The sequence below is a fragment of the Protopterus annectens genome, chromosome 15.part0 (assembly GCF_019279795.1).
Source record: "Protopterus annectens isolate FY-2018-M chromosome 15.part0, PAN1.0, whole genome shotgun sequence".
Classification (NCBI taxonomy): domain Eukaryota; kingdom Metazoa; phylum Chordata; order Ceratodontiformes; family Protopteridae; genus Protopterus; species Protopterus annectens.
Window position 1 is genome coordinate 347240109 of NC_056749.1, and position 15931 is coordinate 347256039.

The 15931-nt window shown below is 41.7% G+C and overlaps 1 protein-coding gene across 3 annotated transcripts in view; it reads left to right on the forward strand.

Moving 5' to 3' along the window:
• OPHN1 (oligophrenin 1) overlaps positions 1 to 15931 on the forward strand; it is a 2670560-nt gene that overhangs the window by 694834 nt on the left and 1959795 nt on the right. The window lies entirely within an intron of this gene.

Genomic DNA, 15931 nt, shown 5'->3' on the forward strand with positions numbered 1-15931 from the left:
AAAAACTGACCAACTTTTTGTAGCATATGCAACTGGAGTGCAAGGAAAAGCAATATCCAAACAGACAATTTCAAAATGGATAGGAAATTGCATTCGATTCTGCTACTCTTTTCATGGAAAGACAACTCCTGAAAATATCAGGCCTCACTCCACAAGAGCCACGGCCACCACTACAGCTTTTCTACGAGGGGTGGCTACCAAGGACATTTTAGAAGCTGCTACTTGGAGCTCCATGCATACATTTGCCAAGCATTACAATCTACCTTTATACTCCACATCCCGAGCAGGTTTTGCAACTGCAGTTTTACAGGGGATCTTAACTACACCATCATTGTCTTAGTACCTCCTCCCCCAGTTTGGCTATGGTATTCTACCCATATGTTATGACTGCAGATGCATCCTTGAAGGACATAGTACAGTTTTGTACCTACCATAAATGTAGATGTCCGATAGGTATGCATCTGCAGTCAGGATTACCCACCCTCCTTCCCCTCTGTGGTATTCCTAGGGTGCTTACCCCTCTTTCAGCTAGCTGGGGGAATCTATTATGGTGTATTTGTTTGTATGTATATATGTATATATATATTTTGTTTGCTACTGTTTGGAATTTCCAACATTTATCCAAATTTACAAACAACAAAAAAAGGAGAAAACGGCATCAGCCAAAAAACAACGCCAGTTCCACAAAAGGTTTAATCCAGCTTAGCGCCTCGGCATAATAGCCTTCAATGAGTACAAGTTACAAAAACACACCCACTCCAATATATACTATAATTAATTAAGCAATTACATAAATTAATCAATCAAAAAACAGAGTATTATTTAAAGTAGACGTGTCCAACCTGCGGCCCGCGGGCCACATGCGGCCCTCAGAGCTGTTCCATGCGGCCCTCAACCTCTAATTGCAACATTGATGTACACATACCCCAAAACACTTTTTTCGTTTTGTGTTTTTCGCTCCCGTGACCTGTAACACTAATGTCGGTGTGCGCATGTGCCAAAGCACCCTTCTAGTTTTGTTTTTGAGCCAAAAAAAGTCCAGTGTGTTTACGCCATTATTTTGCACCAAACAATCAGTGTGTGTGTGTGTGTGTGTGTGTGTGTGTGTGTGTGTGTGTGTGTGTGTGTGTATGTGTGTTCCTGCTGAAGAGGGACTCATGTATGGATTTGCTGCTGTTGCCTTTGAAAGGGACAGCAATTACCTGTGTTAATAGGTAAGTACGGAGTGAGTGCATGCATGAAAGCAGAATTGTGTGCGTGAAAGTAGAAGTGTGTGTGTGTATATGTGTGTATATGTGTGCATGACAGAGGCAGGCGCATGCACAATGAGACTAACAGTGATCAGTCTACCTACTGAACACAAACAAGTTAGCTCACAAATATATCATACATTAAGAGTACACTTTCATTAAATTGTGGCTTTCCTGACAGGGAGAGTGTTGTATTGAACATGAACTCATACCTCTTAACTGTATGGATTTTCAAAGAATGTCTGAATTTTTGCCTCATCATCCAATTTGTGTTTTTTGCTTAGGAAATAAAAGTAGTCATCCAAGGTAATGCAGTTTCAGGCAGTAAGAATGAGACAGCAGCCTAGGGTTAATGGGTCAGTAGTGGACTGACTATGTAGGACTGTAGCATATAAAGTTGTACTGTTTTTTCAGACAAACAAAAAAGCATCTAGTACTGTTTTTTCATTGGTGGTTTCTAAGCAGTGATAGATTGGACAACAGTAAGCATAGATTTGGTGGATTATCAATACTGGCAAATCAAGTGGGCACAATGTCATTTTTTAAATGTTGGGGATTTTAGTGTGCATGTGTGTGCTTATGTGTTGGGAGTGCTGCAACATTAGATGATTATCAGACATACTTACAGACTGTGGAGAATATGTTTCTTTGTTTCAAAACCTAATACTTGGGTACGCAGCATCTTGCCATTTACAGTGGATGTATATTTACATTTAATGGGCAATGTATTAGCGTGGGCCTGTGGGGTTCTGAAGGATGCCAAGTCTACAACAGCCAATGTCTTGTAAAGTGACCTGGAAATGGATATTGGGATATTACTGAAAAATATAGTAAGTGGGCTTAGAAATATAATGTAGATAGAGTATTAGACCTGCGCAAGGGAACCACGTTCCAAAAATAACAAAAAATAATCTGTAAAGTCCCAAGAGCTGGAACGTGGTGGCTAAATTATTTCCACAGTCACTGTTATTAATAAGGAACAACAGGTCCACTCCACAACAGCAAATAGATGTATAAACTTCAATCCAACCACATAGAAAAAAATTCACGGAGCTTCTAGATATCAGGAACGTTCTTTATTTAACATGCAGTAAGCGCTTTCACCCAGACGGCTGATGAAGTCACCCAGTGACTGTGGAAATAATTTAGCCACCACGTTCCAGCTCTTGGGACTTTACGGCTTAGAAATATAGTTTAATTAAACAAAGTGTACTTTCAATTTACAGGCCATAATTTAATTTATTTCAGGTAGTCCAGATCCTGGTAGATTGTATACCATTAGACTTAATTAGGGAGAGCTGTCATTCTGGGGAAACAAGCAGCCCTAGTTTCCGTGAAAGCTCTGTGGTTGCTTGCAGGTTCATAGGTTAGTACTAAGCTAACTGCCCTTGCGAGCCATTTTAAGCTTAGCCAATTATCCCTTGCGAGACTCAAACCCTGCACCTTGTGTTTGTTAAGGCAAACACCTTAACCATTAGGCCACCCCTCCTAGGAAGTTGCAGGATGTTGACGCAATGTGTTTTATTTATTATTTTAATGCATTTGTCATTTCAAAGCATGGTTTTCTTTGATGCAAAAGAAGGAATGACTGAATGAGCCATATAATGTTTGACAATGATGGAACAGAAAGATTATAAGTGATGTATAATGTTTGCAGCTACAGTTGTTTCAATGGTGTCTGTGATGCATAACTATTTTTGGGGCTGTGTCCCACTTTCATTTTTCACTTTGTCCAGATTTTTTGCTCTAAGGTTGAGTTCCATACTAAATCAGAAGTTGTATTTACCTTGGAAGACTTTTAGGCATAATTATGAAAAACAGAGCCTTTTTAATATCTCTGCTTATTTCCAATATAAACTGCCATGTAACCTTGCAAATAACCTTCTTATTAAGCTACTTTACTTCTTTTGGAATTGAGAAGTATGATTCATCTGTTCGGACATAAGCATAGAGTGCTAATGTGACTTTGATTTCTTGCAGCAGTCTGTGGTTTACATAATCACAATAACTTTTCTGTGTTTCTGGGTGTGTAATCAATTTAACAGTTTTAAAGATGTTTTCCAAAAATAAATAAATATATAATAAATAAATAATCCTCTCTACACTTTGAGCTATTGACTAAGTCTGGGAATTAGTTTTTTTCAAAAGTGAAGGTCAGCATTACAGCTCAGTAAACTGTCAGTCTGTGAGTAACTTCTGCACAAATTAAAATGTCTGAATGTCAAATGGCTTTAGATTGGAGGGAAGTTTATTTTTATTTATTTTATTTTATTTTACATTTATTTACCGGGAAAGTCCGACTGGACACAGGTCCATTTTCAGCTGAGGCCCAGGGAGAAAAGCTCCAAAAATAACATAAAACAATATAATACAATACATGAGAGAGAGAGACAGCAAATTATGGCTGTAGTACTCATACAATATGGCATGGATAAACCTGGGGATTGACACAAGTTATATGTTTACATCAGTATGTAGCATTATAGTTTATGGTTTTCTTATTGATTTACTTTTTGCTGAGCAGTTGTTTGTTGATTTATTCATGGTCCTTTTGGTGGTGGGAAATTACATGGATGTATCCATCTCTATTATGATTTTGTTTTTCAGATATTTTCACTTCCAGACAATTTCATTCAGTGAGTGGGTGTCGTGATTACTGAGGTTGCCTATTTTACAAGTAGGGGCTTTATTGTGTGTGTGTGTGTGTGTGTGTGTGTGTGTGTGTGTGTGTGTGTGTGTGTGTGTGTGTGTGTGAGAGAGAGATTTAATATGTATACTGAATATAATTTTGCAAATGGAATTCTTAGTTAAACATGCCCCTCCTCTTGGGCAACTAGACTTGAGTAACCAATATTAGATCTTGGCCATCCAGCTGGGAAAGGTTAGTATGTGGATTTTCCATTTGGTTTGATGAAGGCTATGCTACTTACCCAAGGACTACATTTATGGCTGTCTATCCAGCCATCGTGTTGCTGAACTACATTGTTTGATAATGAGAGGAGATTTTTACAGAAGTTGAAGGTTTTTGTGTCAAGAACCTGTCCATAAAAGTGGTTTGTTTATGTTGCAGTGAAGACTGTGGTCTTTGTAGTGAGCGTTTAAGTATAACCAGTATTTCTGATGTAGAGGAAGTCTCTTAAGGCAGGATCTTTCTTAGCCTGGAAAGCAAGCCAATGATGAAATTTATAGGGGCCAGTGAGAGACAGAGGAAAGCAAGAAGCTTTTTAGTCTGTTTGGATAACTAAGTGAACTTAGTCCTTTGACCTTTTTTGTCAGAAATGGTTGTAGTCTTTGTTTTGGCAGGGTGTTTTGCTGAGGCATATGCCAAAAGGGGTATTGCACTCAATAATGGCTCTTGTAAAGGAAGAATACAGGGATGTTATGGCCTCCTTGTCCCTGGATGAGATGCACTTACTAATGAAGTGGGCCATGTAAAAAGCTTTCCTTACAACGGAGACAACGTGGTGGTCAAAAGTCAGGTTTGTATCAACCTGGGTGCCCAAGTACCATATGACTGATTGCGTGGTTACAACACTGTTATTAATGTGATAATTTGTGGGGACATCACTCTCCTCAAAGGATGATGATGCATTTTTTGGCATTTAGCTTGAGGCCATATTTCTGGCACCAGTTATTTGTTTGGGTGAGACCCACTTGTAGCTTATTCAGAATTGTTTTATTAAGTCAGTAATGTGAATTCTTTACTTTATTGCAAATTTGTTGGCTTATTTTTGTGGATTATCGTATTGTAGGACTGCTGATGTTGACATTTTACGTAGTTGGACTGCTGGAATGGTTTTCCCAGTGAGAAATGCTAGTGCTGTAGTGAATATCTGTTTATTTGTAATATATATATATATATATATATGTATGTATATATATATATATATATATATATATGTATGTATATATATATATATATATGTATATATATATATATATATATATATATATATATAAATATATATATATATATTAACTAAGATGTTAGAGTTAACTGTTAGATTAGAGAATTAGACTTAGAATGAGAATTAGAATCTTAAAGCAAATATTAGGCATTTATTACATTTATTCATTGTTCAAATGCACCTACAGTACAGCCAGGAGGTTGACTGTGGTCTTCCGGAGCAACAAAAGAGTTAACTATATATTTTATATGCGGCCCCAAGACCATTTTTGTTCACTCAATGCGGCCCCAGCAAGCCAAAAGGTTGGACACCCCTGATCAAGACTATTCAACCTGTCCTAGAAGAAGAATGGGGACAAGGTTTTTACTCAAGACTTTTCCTGGTTCCCAGAAATGACAATTCCTGGCGTCCTATCCTGGACCTGTCTATCCTAAACACCTTTTTGGTAATCCCAAAATCCAAATGCTAACTCTTCATCAGCTGCTTCCCATGCTAGGCATAAACCCCTGGTTGGCAACACTGGATTTAAAGGAAGCCTACCTGCACATCCCAATCAGGTAATCTTGCAGAAGATGCGTACGCTTCAGAGCAGGCTACATGCACTATCAGTTCTCTGCACTGCCCTTTGCCTTATCTACTGCACCGAGGGTATTGACAAAGTGCCTAGCTCCAGTCATTGCATTTTGCAGGCAAAGAAATATTCAAATATACCCATACCTTTACGTTTGTCTGATTCAAACAGAAAGCCAGGGCATACCATTGAGTCATCTGGCATTTGTAAAGAAATTACTAACTTCTCTGGGGTACACATTAAACAAAAATAAATCACGTCTAGTACCCTGCCAACAAATTGTATTCCTGGGAGCAAGCTTGAACACAACTTCCCAGATGGCCTACCTCACGCCAGAGAAACAAGTTTATTTTACAGCCTACTTCAAACTGCTGGCCACAAAGACCCAGCTATCTGCAAGGAAAATATTCAAGCCCTTGGGTTCATGGCCTCTTCTATTCTACTAATTCCATATGCAAGACTGCATATGAGGAAACTACAATGGTATCTAAAACGCCTGTGGTGTCAGCATTCTCAGGACCTAGATTCAGTGATTCCTGTCATCCCTTGTCTAAAGACAGAGTTCCTTTGGTGGGTAGATGCCTGCCACCACAACAAGGGACTGCCATTTACTCTACCCCCTGCCGCCCATACCCTAACAAGAGACACATCAGACTCTGCATAGGGGGCTCACTTGGCAGGGCAGTGCATTCAGGGCAAATGGAACCCGAGTCAAATGCACCTGCATATCAATCAAAAAGAAATGTTAGCTGTACAGAATGCTCTGACAGCCTTCAAGGACAACATTCTTTCAAGACAATTATTGGTAAAAACGGACTACACCACTGATGTTTATCGTGTTACACTGCTGCAGTCATTTCACTTGGGTTATCCTGCCGTCAGGCGGTCCCGCAGTCGGCCGGAGTTCCAAAGTCTTGGTGCGACGTCGGTTGCTGTCTCTTCTTCCCTGACGTCAGTGCGCCAGGGGTATATAAGATGCATCCAATGCCATTTTCTTCAGTCTTTCTTGCCGCGCGGTGCCTGAAGCAGAAGCAGTTTGCAAGTGCCGGTCGGCTGACTCCTGAGATTTTCGAAGTCGAATTTCAGATCCAAAGTCTTCAATAAAGCTAAGTACCCCATTGGGGAAACTTTTTTCTTGCCTTAGACCGATGTCAGAAAAAGTTAATAATTGTATTTCTTGTGGGAAGCAAATACCTCATAAGGATTTCCACTCTTACTGCATTCCATGCCTAGGCCCTGATCACGACGTCACTAGTTGTCGGTTTTGTGCTAGATTTAACAAACGCACTATAAAAAGACGTTTTGATTTTGCTTTGCACTACTTTGGCCGAAGGTTCAATTATACTATGCCGTCGGATCAACCAACGACCACAATACCAAAAAAACGCAAAGACAAGGATAAAGACAGGCATCCGAGGTCCAAACCCGACGACAAAACCTCTTCTAGGCCAGTCGCCGGTTCGCCTGTTCTCAGTGAGGTGCTTTCACAGCCCCTGACACCCGCTACCTCAGAGCCACAGTCTGCCTCCGACTCCCACATGGAGACAACTAGGCCTCTGGAAACTCAATGTATTGGGCCTACGGAAACTAATCCCTCAGATGGGTTCGGAGCCGCTGAGCAGGCATCGACTTCTGAGGGTGTTTTCAGACCTTCACAACTTACCATTAAAACAATAGCCAAGACAAAAGTACCATTAAAGACAAAGAAACAAGTACAGCATTCTCCTGGACAGTCCTCCATGCCTAAGAAACAGATGCTTAAAATGGCCGAAGACCTCATTACTCTAATCTGGGGTTCCCATCCCCCTCCTGAGAAAAGGCCTAGGCAGGATACAGACTATGATTCCTCTGATCAGGTTTCCATTTCCTCTGATTCCTCTTCAGACCAGGGATACTCTCTACCCCCCTATGAGGACTCTGATGCTGAAGAATCTATCCCTTCAGCCTCTCCTCCTGAGGATTATTCTTTTGGGGAAACTTTACATACCATGAGGGAGCATTTCCATTGGGAAAGTCAGGATCACTCAGAATCCAAGAAAAGGCTCAGGGATTTCCTTTTATTGCCTCAGCACAGGCCCCTGGCTATTCTGCCTGTGTTAGATATTGTGGATGTTGTGTTCTGTGAATCCAGCTTATCTCCTGATTCTTTGCCCCCTGCACCAGCCAAGCCAGATGGGTATTATAGAGTCCCTAACTCTCACAAGTTTCTTTATAAAAACCCTTCTGTTGATCCAGAAACTATTTCCCAGGGTCTAAAAGGGATTTAAGGCTTCCATTGCAAAAAATCCAGTACCCTCTGACAGAGATTCCAGAGCTTTGGATAGATAGGGCAAGAAAGTATACACTTCTGCAACTTTAGCAGTAAGAGCTTTAAATTGCCAGTTTCACATGCTTAAGTACCAACAATATTTAATGGCTCAATTAAAACAGAAAATGCTTGCAAGCTCAGTAGCTCCTGATTGTAAAGAAATGCAGGATTTACTGCATGCAGTTGAACAGGTGGGAAAACATACTCTGCAATGTGGTTTTGATTCTTTAGAGGCCTCTTGAAGAGCCACAGTTACAGGTTCCGTGATTTGAAGACATGCTTGGTTAAAAGAACAGAGTTTACCTGATCATGTTAAGGCAAAATTATTGGATGCTCCTTTACAGCATGATACCTTGTTTGGTGATAAGGCAGAAGAGGTGTTAAAGAAAATGGTGGATAAATCTAAATCTATGCAAACAGTCAAGGATTTCTTACAGGTACAGCCACCTCGATTTAGCAGAAATTGGCCAACAAAGAATTGGTCCTTTCCAGTGTTATACAGGCCACAGAGAGGCAGATACAGACGCCCAAGAGTCAGATCTCAACCACAAGGCTCAAACAGACAACGACAGTGGGGCACCTCAACCCCAAAAGGAGGTGAGGACAAGTGTCAACCTTGCAGGAAACAGTCACAATGACTTTCCCCTTCGTACGCCAAGCACTTCCCTTTTGGAAGCCCCCTTAGGGGGAAAACTAGCACTTTTTTCTCAAAACTGGCAAACAATCACCCAAGACAAATGGGTTCTGAATATTGTGTCTCAAGGTTACAGGTTCCACTTTCATACTTTACCAAGGCTAAAAGGAATGCCAGACCTGCCACAAAATCAATGGGCAGAGGCACAAAAACAAATTTCAGCCCTCTTGGACATGAGAGCTATTCAAAAAGTACCACAACAGGAACAAGGACAAGGATTTTACTCAAGACCCTTCCTGGTCCCCAGAAAGGACAATGCCTGGAGGCCCGTACTAGACCTTTCAATTCTAAATACTTACCTGGATATTCCGAAATTCAAAATGTTGACATTACAGCAGCTTCTACCCATGCTGGGCAAGAAGGCTTGGCTTGTTACTCTGGACCTCAAAGAGGCATACCTGTATGTCCCTATCAGACAAAATTGCAGAATATACCTCAGATTCAAAGCTATTACAATGCACTACCAATTCTCTGCACTGCCCTTTGGCTTATCTACTGCGCCCAGGGTCTTCACAAAGTGCCTGGCACCAGTAATTGCATTTTGCAGACAAAAAGGAATTCAAATATATCCATACCTGGACGACTGCCTCATTCAAGCAGAGACAAAGGACATTCTTCTACAGCATCTGGCATTTGTAAAAAGGTTGCTAATTTCTCTAGGGTACACAGTAAACGAAAAGAAGTCAAAACTAGTACCCTCACAACAGATTATATACCTGGGTGCCAGCTTAAATACAATGGCCCAGATGGATTACCTCAAGCCAGACAAACAAGTTCAACTAACTCAATATTTTCAATTACTGGCAAAAAAGTCCCATCTCCCTGCAAGAAAAATTCTGCAGGCCCTGGGATTCATGGCCTTCTGCATAGTACTAATACCATATGCCAGACTGCATATGAGGAAATTACAATGGTACCTAAAAAGTGTTTGGACTCAACACTCTCACAGTTTGGAAGCAGTAATACCATTGATTCCCTGCCTACAACAGGAGTTTCGATGGTGGGCACAGGCATGTCACCTAAACAAGGGTCAGCCTTTTACCCTACCCACAGCCAGGCAGACTCTAACAACAGATGCTTCGGATTACGCCTGGGGAGCACACATGGTAAGAAAATGCATTCAGGGCAAGTGGACCACAGACCAGATGCATCTTCATATCAATCAAAAAGAGATGTTGGCTGTTCAAAATGCCCTAACAGCTTTCAAGGACCTTCTGCATCCAGGACAATTATTATTAAAGACAGACAACACCACAGTAATGTGGTACATAAACAAGCAAGGGGGCACTCATTCTTATCCCGTATGCAGGCAAGCCATGACCTTGTGGAACACAGCTCTAACGTATCAAGTTCACCTGCAAGCACAATTCCTGCCAGGAAAGAAAAATACTCTGGCAGACGATCTAAGCAGAAATATCATGGACCCTCACAAATAGAAATTGAATCCACAAATCTTCAGCATGGTAACGCAAAAATGGGGATGCCCAGACATAGATCTTTTTGCCTCCCCACTGAATTGCCAACTACAAAAATTCTGCACAAGGACTTATCACAAACAAGCATGGAAAGTTGATGCTCTTTTATTCAGCTGGAAAAACATAAAAGTTTATGCCTTCCCGCCACTGCCTCTCCTTTCAAAGGTACTCCTAAAAGCCAGACAAGAAAAACCACAGATGATACTGATTGCCCCAGACTGGCCACACCAGCACTGGTACCCTATCTTAAGGAACTTAGCTCAAGGCCCACCATGGATTTTGCCTCAAATTCCACACCTTCTGACTCAACAAAACACTCAGATCCTGCACGGTCAGCTCAAAACCCTAAACCTGGCTGCATGGCAGATTCATTAGTCAAACAGGCAACACCTCTCTCTAAAGCTGTTATGAATGTCATTTTGGAGGCCTAGCACCAGGAAAGCTTACTCAGAAAAATGGAAGAGATTCTGTGCCTGGAGCCAGGCTCAAAGCCTTGACTCTCTTGTTCCAAACATTCCTCAGATTTTACAATACTTAACTGAGATGCTGGACAGAGGCCTATCCTTCTCATCAATTAAGATCCACGCCTCTGCCATTTCAGCACATTACAACACGGATCCTCCTTTATTCTCTCCTCCTTGCTAAAGCAGTACCTCAGAGGGGCTAAAAACATAAGACCGCCCCGGACAGCGCCAACACCAACTTGGGACCTCAATTTTGTTTTGGAAAAACTGACCCTGCCACCTTTTGAGCCAGCCAATATAGCCGATCTAAAATTTTTATCATGGAAAACAGCTCTGCTCCTGGCAGCAACTTCAGCTCGAAGAGTCTCAGAGCTACAGGCATTAATGGCAGTGGAACCTTTTATAATTTTTCATCAGGACAGGGTTTCTTTAAGGACAAACCCTACCTTTATGCCAAAGATGGTATCTAGTGTGGCTCTTAACCAAACCATCCATTTGCCAACTTTTTATCCAAACCCCCAGAATAAAGGGGAGAAATTTCTGCATTCTTTGGACATACACAGGCAGCTACGCTTCTACTTGGACAAAACAAAAGCTTTCAGGAAAACTGAGCAACTGTTTGTAGCATACGCTGCAGGATCACAGGGCAAGGCTATCTCAAAGCAGACTATCCAAATGGATAGGACACTGTATTCTTTACTGCTACACACAGAATGGAAAATCAGTCCCAAATAACATTAGGCCACATTCCACCAGGGCAACAACCACTTCAACAGCCTTTCTCAGAGGAGTACCTACCAAATAAATTTTGTTGGCTGCAACTTGGAGTTCAGTGCGCACCTTCACCAAGCATTACCACCTGCCTCTTTACTCTAAATCCAAAGCAGGATTTGCCACTGCAATTCTGCAGGGCCTCATAGCCAATCCTAACTCTTTATAGACCAGCCACCCAACCTTAACTTTGGGATTCTACCCAAGTGTAATGACTGCAGCAGTGTAACACGATGAACATAGTACAGTTTTGTTTGTTTGTGTCTTTTGGCTTTTCCCGGTTAGGGGTCGCCACAGCGGAACTCCGGTCCACTAATGATTGGTAGTTGATTTTTACGTGCCGAGTTTACCAGCCCTGACGCACAACTTTCAACAAAGTAACGCCCATTCACGCATGTCTCCACGCAGAAGATGCTCTAGCTGAGAATCAAACTGGACAGCGTCTTACTGTGAGGCGACAACGCTACCGCAGCACCACCACCGCGGGTTGAACATAGTACAGTTTTGTACCTACCATAAATGTAGATGTTCGAGTGTTCACACTGCTGCAGTCCAGGTTACCCTCCCTCCATCCCCTCTGAACTAGCTGGACTTATCTATACCTTTCTATCCCATACAACCTTTGTGGTGTATTTGCTTGTAACTGAAGGTATTGTTTTTATTTTATATGTGTATTTTTTATTAGCAATATGTATTGCCTACCTACTGGGGGCACCTGACATCTGGGGCAAGAAAAACTGAAGAAAATGGTGTCTGATGCATCTTATATACCCCTGGCGCACTGACGTCAGGGAAGAAGCGACAGCAACTGACGCTGGACCAAGACTTTGGAACTCCGGCCGACTGCGGGACCGTCTGATGGCAGGATAACCCAAGTGAAATGACTGCAGCAGTGTGAACACTCAAACATCTACATTTATGGTAGGTACAAAACTGTACTTAATGTGGTACATAAGCAAGCAGGGGGGAATCCACTCATACCCTCTCTGCAGACTAGCCATGGCTTTGTGGAACACAGCCTTGAGCTACCAAGTGCACCTACAAGCTCAATTCCTGACAGGCAAGCTAAATACACTGGCAGACGATCTAAGCAGAAATCTCATGGACCCACACGAGTGGAAACTGGAACCAAAGATATTCAACATTTTGAGAAACAAATGGGGGAGCCCAGAGATAGACCTGTTTGCCTCCCCTCAGAACTACCAATTGGACAAATTCTGCATAAGGACTCCCCACAGACAAGCTTGGTAAGTGGTTGCCCTGCCCTTCACCTGGGAAATCCTATCAGTTTATGCCTTTCCCCCTCTGACTCTCCTCTCCAAAGTGCTACTAAAGATCAGACAGGACAAACCAAGGCCATACTGATTGCACCAGACTGGCCACGCCAACACTGGTACCTCCTCTTGCACAGTGTCTCACTGCTGGAACCATGGCACCTGCCTCAGACCCCTGCCCTGCTGTCCTAGCAGGACGGCCAGATTCTGCACCCACAGCTTCAAACCCTGAAACTTGCAGCCTGGCTAATTACCTGATCTCTCCGTTACCATCCCTCAGTAAGCAAGTGATGGACGTCATTCTGGATGCAAGGAGGCTTAGTACTAGAAAATCCTGTGCTGAAAAGTGGAAAAGATGCTGTACCTGGAGCCAAACTCAGGGGATGGACAGAACAGTGCTCAATTTACTGCACATTTTTCAGTACTTAACTGAGATGCTTCACAAGGGCCTTTCTTTTTCTTCCATCAAAATTCATGCCTTGGCCATTTCAGCACATTATAATACAGAGCCACCCCTCTTTTTCTCATCCACTGCTGAAGCAATTCCTCAGAGGGGCCGAAAACTTAAGACCACTCAGGAGAGCTCCTACTCCAGCCTGGGACCTTAACTTTGTATTGGAAAAGCTCACTCTACCTCCCTTTGAGGCAGCTGCAAATGCAGAGTTGAAATGCCTTTCTTGGAAAACAGCTTTCCTTCTAGCCATCACTTCAGCAAGAAGGGTGTCTGAATTACAGGCCCTTATGGCAGTGTAGCCTTTCATCGTCTTTCATGTGGACAAGGTGTCCCTCAGGACCAATCCTTCCTTTATGCCCAAGGTGGTATCCAGTGTGGCCCTTATTCAGTCCATTCATATGCCAACCTTCTTTTCCAATCCACTGAACAAAGGGTAACGAATACTGCACTCCTTGGACATGCACAGACAACTTAGATTTTACTTGGACAGGACTAAGCCTTTCAGGAAATCTGAACAGCTCCTGGTTGCATTTGCTACTGGGGCGGAGGGGAAGGCCATTTCAAAGCAAACCATTTCTAAGTGGATAGGCCATTGCATTATTTTCTGCTGTAAGCACAATGGAAGTCCTACCCCACACGGGATAAGACCTCATTCTACCAGGGCTGCATCTACCTCTACAGCCTTTCTCAGAGGTGTCCCTACCAGGGACATCCTAGAAGCTGCTACCTGGATTTCTGTACATACCTTCACCAAGCATTACCACTTGCCAGTTTTTTCTAAATCCAGAGATAGCTTTGCCGCTGTAATCTTGCAGGGCCTTATAGCTTGTCCTAATGCTAATTGCCTTCTCACTTCCTTAGTTTTGGGAATCTGTCCAAATGTGATGACTGCAACAGTGAAACACGAAGGACATAGTACAGTTGTGTACACTTACCATAAATGTAGATGTTCGAGTGTATTCACTGTTGCAGTCTTGGTTACCCTCCCTCCAGCCCCCTGACTTCTCTTGGCTGTACCTCTCTTCTTGTTTCCTGTATTTAAGCTTTTTGTGTATTTGCTTTTTGTTAGAGGTGTAACCTTGTATATAATTGCTTCCCATTATGGGAGCACCTGACATCTGCGACAAGAAAAACTGATGTAATGGCGTCGGCTGCATGCTTTATTACCCCCTGACTACCTGACATCATGGAAGCAACCGACGCAGGACCAAAGACTGTTAATCAGGCCGACTGAGGGCTACTGCAAGCAGATAACCCAAATGTGATGACTGCAACAGTGACTACACTCGAACATCTACCTTTATGGTAAGTGTACACAGCTGTACTTTTTCTCCTTATTTCTTGAGCTTCCCCCATGCTTCATCATCTTCCCTTTCTACTTTGAATTATAAACTTTCTGCTCGTCTTGTGTACATAAGCATTAACTGTGTAACTAAATTATCCTTTCAAATCAGGTAATCCTAAACCACATTGTTCTATTGTAAAGGTGAACTTAACATACTTAACTCTTGCCCTGTCCCCCTACTAGATAAATTCCTTCAACTCTTCATTAATTATTGTCCACAGGTTGATAAAATTTGCCTGACTGTATATAAAACTAAAGGGACTAAAACATTTTCACTGCTAGTATCTTACTAGCCATATCCTTAAACAAGAGTTTCCAATTTCTTAGTTTTTGCATTATCTTCCACATATCCTTAGCTGCCATAACAGAAGCCTTTTTAATCTCTGCTCCTAAATTATTCTTATTGTATCCCCATAAATATTGGTATTGCTGAACCAGTTCATGTGTGGGTACATAATATATGGCTCTTTGCTTTATCTTCATGAATTGTATATCTTGAAAAGACTTGAAACTGTCTCAAAATGTTCCACAACACAGAGCTGACCTTTTCTGGATTTAACATGCACAAAATAGTATCATCTGCAAATAAACAGCTTTTATTGATTACCATACTATTATGTCCTTGAATTTCTGAGTTCCTTATTTTATTTTCCAATGTCTCTAAATATCAAGAAAATAACAAAAGGAAGGAGGACACCCCTGTCTGGTTCCTCTGTTCAAATGCAACTTGTCAGAGACAAATCCTCCCACATTACTTCTTGCCTCCGATTTTTCATATATTTTTCTAATTAACCTTATTATTGTACCAGGGAATGCAAATGCTTCCACTGCCCTACTCATAAAATCCCAGCCTGTTCTGTCAAATGCTTTTTCTGCATCAAGACCCATCGTCAGCACCAGTATTTTCTTACATTGTACTTCTTTCTGGATCATAATTGTTTGATTAATGTTGCTGAATGTTTGCCACCCGTCCACAAAAACATATTGATCCACATCTGTCAATGTTGACAGTACTGTTGCCATTCCTTTAGCTAGTAAAGACATACGTACTTTATCATCATGATTTAAAAGTGACGTCAGTCTATATTAATCTGAGTCTGATAGGTCTTTACTGTCTTTGGGAAATACAGCTGCCACAGCTTTCTTCCTGATGTTGGTGCTTTCCCCTCCTTTTAAAATACTGTTAAACAAAATCTTCCAAATCTTTATCACTTTCTTCCTTTCTAACTTCCATATGAGTACCATCTGCTCCTGGAGACTTTCCTGTAGATTGATTATACATAACCATTTTTATCTCATCTCCTGTCTTAACTGTTATTGAGCCTAACCCACCTCTTATGTTGGTATAATTAAATCTTCCATAAATATTTCCATTTGTGCTGTTTCTTGATTTCCACATTTCTCTGCTTTTTTCATA